The sequence below is a fragment of the Siphateles boraxobius genome, unplaced genomic scaffold (genome assembly GCF_051911475.1).
Source record: "Siphateles boraxobius isolate OS27281-9 unplaced genomic scaffold, OSU_SipBor_1 65, whole genome shotgun sequence".
Lineage (NCBI taxonomy): Eukaryota > Metazoa > Chordata > Actinopteri > Cypriniformes > Leuciscidae > Siphateles > Siphateles boraxobius.
In genome coordinates, this window is record NW_027509192.1 from 23,051,687 (window position 1) to 23,058,499 (window position 6,813).

General features: G+C 39.7%; 1 pseudogene; it reads left to right on the plus strand.

The window, feature by feature from the left end:
* The first annotated feature begins 4,753 nt into the window (after positions 1–4,753).
* Positions 4,754–5,356, plus strand: LOC143721240 (histone H1 pseudogene; annotated as a pseudogene).
* Positions 5,357–6,813: the final 1,457 nt, after the last annotated feature.

A 6,813-nucleotide genomic window follows, 5' to 3' on the forward strand; every position in this document is an offset into this window, starting at 1 on the left:
CTGATGTCTTGCTGACGTGTGTCAAAAAAGCTCTCGCGAGCGCAAGGCGCACGTGTTGGATTCTGCAGTCGCGCGCAGTTGCTCTCCACCGACTGCGCTGATCAGAAGCATGATGGGAAACGACTTGCTGACGACACAGCTTAATGTTGATTGGTTTAAACAACCGTGATGTATTGTTCTCTTTTAAAGTGTTTGATTTTAAAACTCGGATATCTTAGGCTTGTTTGAGATGAGCAAAATCGGCGCAGAACCGATCACCAGTGATCAGCGCGTAATGCATGCCGTTGATGTTGATTGGTTTAAACAACCGTGATGTATTGTTCTATTTTAAAATGTTTGATTTTAAAACTCGGATATCATGTTTTATGTGTATGTTATGTGTGAATATTCCCAAACTCTCGGACAGTGCGATCTCTATGGGTTATGCAATGTCATTTTAATATAAAAAAACACATAGCCTATGTCTGTATTAAAGAAAAAAATTATTGATAAACACTTATTTGAAATGGAATTAAATAACAAGTATTTTGGGTGTCTTGTTCATTATATTTATTTTCATATAAAAGCAACAGAACTTAAATTACATCCAGTTTATTAGCAACACTGTGCACGAGCGTGAATCCCGTGAATCCCGCGATATTCATCATTGATCTCGCAGGTTTATGGATCCACTGCGAGAAGCGAGAACTGTCCGGCTTGCCTGCGCTTTTTTCACTCCTCCTCTCACTGCAGCCGCCTACACTCGACTACATTTAAGGTGAGGCAAGGCGCATCTCAAACAAGCCTCTTGTTTTATGTGTAGGCTATATGTTATGTGTGAATATTCCCAAACTCTCGAACAGTGCGATCTCTATGGGTTATGCAATGTCATTTTATTGTATATATATATATAAAAAAACACATAGCCTATGTCTGTATTAAAGATAAAATAATTGATAAACACTTATTTGGAATGGAATTAAATAACAAGTACTTTGGGTGTCTTGCTCATTATATTTATTTTCATATAAAAGCAACAGAACTTAAATTAAATCCAGTTTATTAGCAACACTGTGCACGAGCGTGAATCCCGGGAATCCCGCGATATCCATCATTGATCTCGCAGGTGTCAGATCCACTGCGAGAAGCGAGAACTGTCCGGCATGCCTGCGCTTTTCTCACTCCTCCTCTCACTGCAGCCGCCTACTCTCGCCTTCATTCAAGGCGAGGCAAGGCGCATCTCAAACAAGCCTAAGGTCTCAACGAAGGCCGTCACCAAGACCGCCGTTAAAGGAGGAAAGAAGCGCAGAAAGTCCAGGAAGGGGAGCTACGCAATCTATGTCTATAAAGTCCTGAAGCAGGTTCATCCTGACACCGGCATCTCCTCCAAGGCGATGGGCATCATGAACTCTTTTGTCAACGACATCTTCGAGCGCATCGCCGGTGAGTCGTCTCGCCTCGCGCACTACAACAAGCGCTCCACCATCACTTCTAGAGAGATCCAGACCGCCGTGCGTCTGCTGCTGCCCGGAGAGCTGGCCAAACACGCCGTGTCCGAGGGCACAAAGGCCGTCACCAAATACACCAGCTCTAAGTGAGGCGTGCCTGACTTCAACTACCCCAAAGGCTCTTTTAAGAGCCACCTATCCTCTCAAATAAAGAGCTTATATTTTTTTCTTTTTTTTAATGCTGAATAATTGCATAGCTTTATTTTCTGTGTCCATCCATTCTTGTGAATCTTTTGTACTCCTAAAGTAGAAAAGTTTAACAGCCTAGATTTTAGAGTAGCATCCCTCAGACTTGTACCGTCCTGTTTTACCCAGCTGCTTCTTGTGGTGTTAGGCTATTTAGACTATGAATAGAAGTTCTTATAATACCTGCTTAAATATAAATGTGTGTATATATTAATATATTGTTTTTCTTTATTTTGAAAGCATCTCTCCACTTACTCCTTTTTGAGGCCAGATTCTAATGAAACTTAATTGCCTGCTGGATTTCCACTGGAACAGCATTTCCTCAATCCCTCGATCTTACACTCACCTCAATCAGACTTAACCAGAGTCAAACACACGCATATATATTTGGCGATCAAGAATCTTATTTAATCAGTGAAATTTAGTATCACAAAATAAACAACCTATATGTCAGCACATGGATAAACAAATTAGTTAATTAATCATTTAAGTATTGTATGAGACTAGCAAAACAGATCATTTGCGAAGTTAAAGCACTGCTCTCATTCTTTATTAGAATAATCTTCAAGTGGGATGTTATTTTCCAGCCTATCCATCTGTTTATTGACACAGAAAAGTCTCACATGGTCATGAATAATGTTTACAAATAACCGTAACAGGAGTTATTTACATTTAGGCTCTTCAAGAACAATAAATGACAGTGTGTATAACCAAAACATTAAATCCACACCCAATACCATTTTAAAAACCCCAGTATGTGTCCTAATCAAATCAAAAGAGAGAATTAAGATAACCCATTCATACGATAAATTATAGACATATTAGTGTTATTGCAAGTCGTCTGAGACAATCTGCAGCTTCCTAATGTGGGACAGTTGTGTCCCCAATATGGGACAGTGAACAATCTATGATAAAAGACCAAAAATCACATTGATACATGTAGAATAGTAAAATCTTATTTTATTTTAGATTCTCTCTTAAAACTTAGTTAGTAATTTTCCTGGTTATGAATGGATGAAACATGGATAACTGAACATCATCAGACCGATAATAAAATAAACCTGCCTTCACTGATTAAGTTTTTTCTCTTATCCTTTCCCTGTTTCTGCCTCTCTTTCTGCGTCTGACAATCTGTCCCTGTCTTTCTCACATTTGCCATTGTTATCTGAAATACATTTCATTTAATTAATCAGATGCATAAAATTAAGTGGAATGGCTTTGGTTTTCTACTGCGTTTTTAAATTCAGAGCTATTTTTCATTTTAAGTCAACTACCTACCTTTTACACACACACACACACACACACACACACACACACACACACACACACACACACACACACACACACACACACACACACACACACACACACACAGTAGATCATACAATGACTTTAAATTTGTATTTTTAATAAACTAGTCATTGAGAAATCTGACTGACTGGTAATTATAAAATTACTATTTTCCTGTGCCTCAGTCTCTCGGAATGACATGGTTCCACAGAAAGAGTCATAAACATTGTAGCCAATCTCTGTTCATGAAATTTATTCAGCATCTTAGCTTTTATTCAAGTAAATGTCCAGTGAGAATATAAATTATTACATCATATAGAAAGCAAGACAAAGAGAAACCCAAGTCCATATAAGGAGAAGGCTGGTTTCCAAGAAAAGCACACACTCAAACAATACAAGAGATGAACAGCTTCTGAACCCAGAGTCAGCATGTTTATACAGAGACTGTTCATAAAGATAAAAACGGAGAGACATAGACAGAAAAATTAAGCTAAGATCATTTCTCTTTCAATTCAAAGCTAAGTTAATATGGTCCGTTTCTAAAAAAATTGGGTAATTTGCATTATTAAGACGAAATTAAAAATGAATTGGTGTATCCTTAAAAGCTCTTGTCATTGATGTCCTCAAAATTTCACTCCAACCAGGAAAGCAAAGATGGAAACCCTGATACTATTAGTTTATGAACAAAACAACTCAAGGGTTCAATCAGTTTTAAGAACAAAAGTATATCCATTTAAGCACATCAATGTCCGAAGTATGTTGTTTTTAGTTTTGGTTCAGGAATCAGGGCTAAAGTGAGATGGTGTATGTTTGGTCTTATGTGTGAGGCTCAAAATCTCCTTACAGTTAATCAGGTGGAAAATGATGATTCATAACTGTTTTTGAATGCGACTTATGGAGAAATACAACAAGCGATTCAGGCAATGGCATAATAAATTCTAGCAATACAAAGTTTGAAACATTGTCCAGAAAATACAAGCTAGAACAGGGGAAATATGAAAGTGTTGAAAAGTTGTTTTTTGAGTCACTTGCTCTGCCTTGTTTTAAATGAGCAGCTCATTCAGATGAGTTTTTACACGCATATGATGAAAACTGAGATGAATAACAAATACGGAAAAACAAATATGATGATTTACATTTTTTTATTTACGTTATATGATGTACATCAGTTAATGAAAACTATAATTATTATATCAATTATTATTATTATTATTTTAATGACAGATCATCTGCTGGCCAGACATGAGAGTCATGGAGAGACTCGATCGGAGACTCGGATGGTGCTTCAAGCTAACCAAAACAACATCTGTATGAAAGCCTCCTCACGGCCCTCACTGATGCTGATTTTATTAAAGTTTCTTTCAGACTGTTTGCTGAACACACAGTTGAGGCGTTCAAGGCTTTTATCAACCTTTCCACTTAAACTATCCATCAAATTTACATAAGGCTTTTCCACGTGGCTGATGCTCGCCTTGGTTTTGATCGGACGGAGGCAAAATAAACATTTCCTCTCGCGTATTTTAGTCTCCGATGAAAGCTCAGAACCTCCTGCTTGGTGTTCACTTTGTTTTGACTGCGCTAAACTATTTTACCACTCCAGTTTTGAACAAAATGTAAGAGAAGAAAACACACGCATGAGGGGCTTGTGGACGCGCACCGACGCCGACCGGGTAGGTTGAGTCTATAAGGTCCTCATGTGTTATTTAAGATCGCCGCGCCGCTCGAACATCATTTCATTGCAGAAACCAGACTTAGATACAGCGTTTGATAGATTGCAGATCCGGTCAGAGAGAAATGGCAGAAACCGCCCCAGCACCCGCTGCTGCCGCCCCGGCCAAAGCGCCCAAGAAGAAGTCCGCTGCGAAAGCAAAGAAAGCAGGTCCAGGCGTCGGTGAACTCATCGTCAAAGCTGTGTCCGCATCCAAGGAGAGGAGGGGCGTGTCCCTCGCCGCGCTGAAGAAAGCGCTCGCTGCGGGCGGCTACGATGTGGAGAAGAACAACTCCCGCGTCAAGATCGCCATCAAGAGCCTGGTGACTAAAGGCACACTGGTGCAGGTCAAAGGGACCGGCGCCTCTGGCTCATTCAAGGTCAACAAGCAGCAAGCCGAGACCAAGAAGAAAGCCGCTTCTAAAGCGAAGAAGCCCGCGGCCAAGAAACCCGCTGCTGCCAAGAAGCCCAAGAGCGCAGCGGTGAAGAAGCCCGCCGCCAAGAAATCTCCCAAGAAGGCCAAGAAACCCGCAGCCAAACCCGTAAAGAAGGCAACGAAGACAATAGTAGCTAAGAAAGCAGCCAAGAGCCCGAAAAAGGCAAAGACTGTTAAAACTAAAGCTGCAAAACCTAAAGCCGCCAAGCCTAAAAAGGCAGCGCCCAAAAAGAAATAAAGTCCAGTGTTTGTTCCTCAACGGCTCTTTTAAGAGCCACCCACTAACTCTGAAAAAGAGCAAATCTCGTTTATATCAATGATTTGTTAATTTTGAAAGCAAGTATCTGATGTTATTTGGACATCTTGGACAGGTCAAAACACAGCTTTGAAAAAGAAAAAAAGTAATGTTATCCATTATTTGTTTATAAGTTTATTGTAAATGGCCAAAACAACAACAAAAAGCTGAAGAGGGTTCAGACAGTGACAGTACAGACAGAATATATGCACACACTATGCTGGAGAATTATGACAGTACAAACAACCCAAATCCAACTATGGGGAGTGATTACTTCAATATTACAATAGGAACAAAATACTGTATAGTATCAGAAGGTCAATGTGCCCAGAACATACACTGTGTGTGTGTGAGTGTGAAAGGTGAGAAGCACTTTTGGAAGAAACAGCGTAACGTTACAGTATCCACTTTTGAATTTATTTAAATTATATATATATATATATATAATTTTATATTTCAATGTTTTAATCTCTTCTGGTTCAAAGGTAATTAATACTTGTGCATAGTAATTCCCGCCAGACCAATTTCGAGCCGACGTCACAATTACGACACGGCGCTAGCTGGAGGCAAAACAAAGGGAAAACTGCAGGCGGCCAATACAAACCAGCACAGATTCGGCTACATAATAAGGAGCTTAAATTACTATTATTATTATTAAATGTCATCTTGTTGTGCTGTTGGATGCAAGAATCAATGAAAAATGAATATGCTATATCTGCAATTTTTATTTCTAGAAAATATTCACATCATTAAAATTGCACCGTAATGTCACTCTTTACATTGTCGTCTTCTTGGCGCTGGCTAGGCAGAACTGCGGACGTACCACACAAGTCTTGTACATGACCATTCATCACATAGTTATAGGCATCTAAAGATTTATATGACCCCAGTATGTCTTTACGCTCGGTTTCTCTATCGGATAGGTGTAGGATTGAGCCTAGCGTTAACGTTAATCCTGTCAGATCGTCCATCCATTGCCTGAGCGTGTACGGGTCCGCCAATCTGGTTCCGTCTGTTAAAATTAACTTTTGCAAATAACAATCGTGGTCCTGGACAGTGAGTGACCTTGCACATTAAGATAAAATCGGATTTTCTCCAGTCATTGTTAAAAAACAAGCTAACAAAACTTGCAAACTAACGTTAGGGAAGCGGCCAGAGGGATCGTTCTGCAACCACCTAAGCTCCGCCCACAGAAAAACGTCACCATGTTTACCAACTGACAAGGGGTCTATACTTGTGCATAGTAATTCCCGCCAGAAAGGGGTTGGGCTTTTCAGGGAAGTTCAGTGATTGGTTTGAATCTTTACAGACTCTAAACCAATGGGCGACTGGCACTCTCGTTTAAACACAGTATGTGGAGAAACACATGAATATCATTCTATTTCTTTTGACAGCAATAATTGTACTTGTA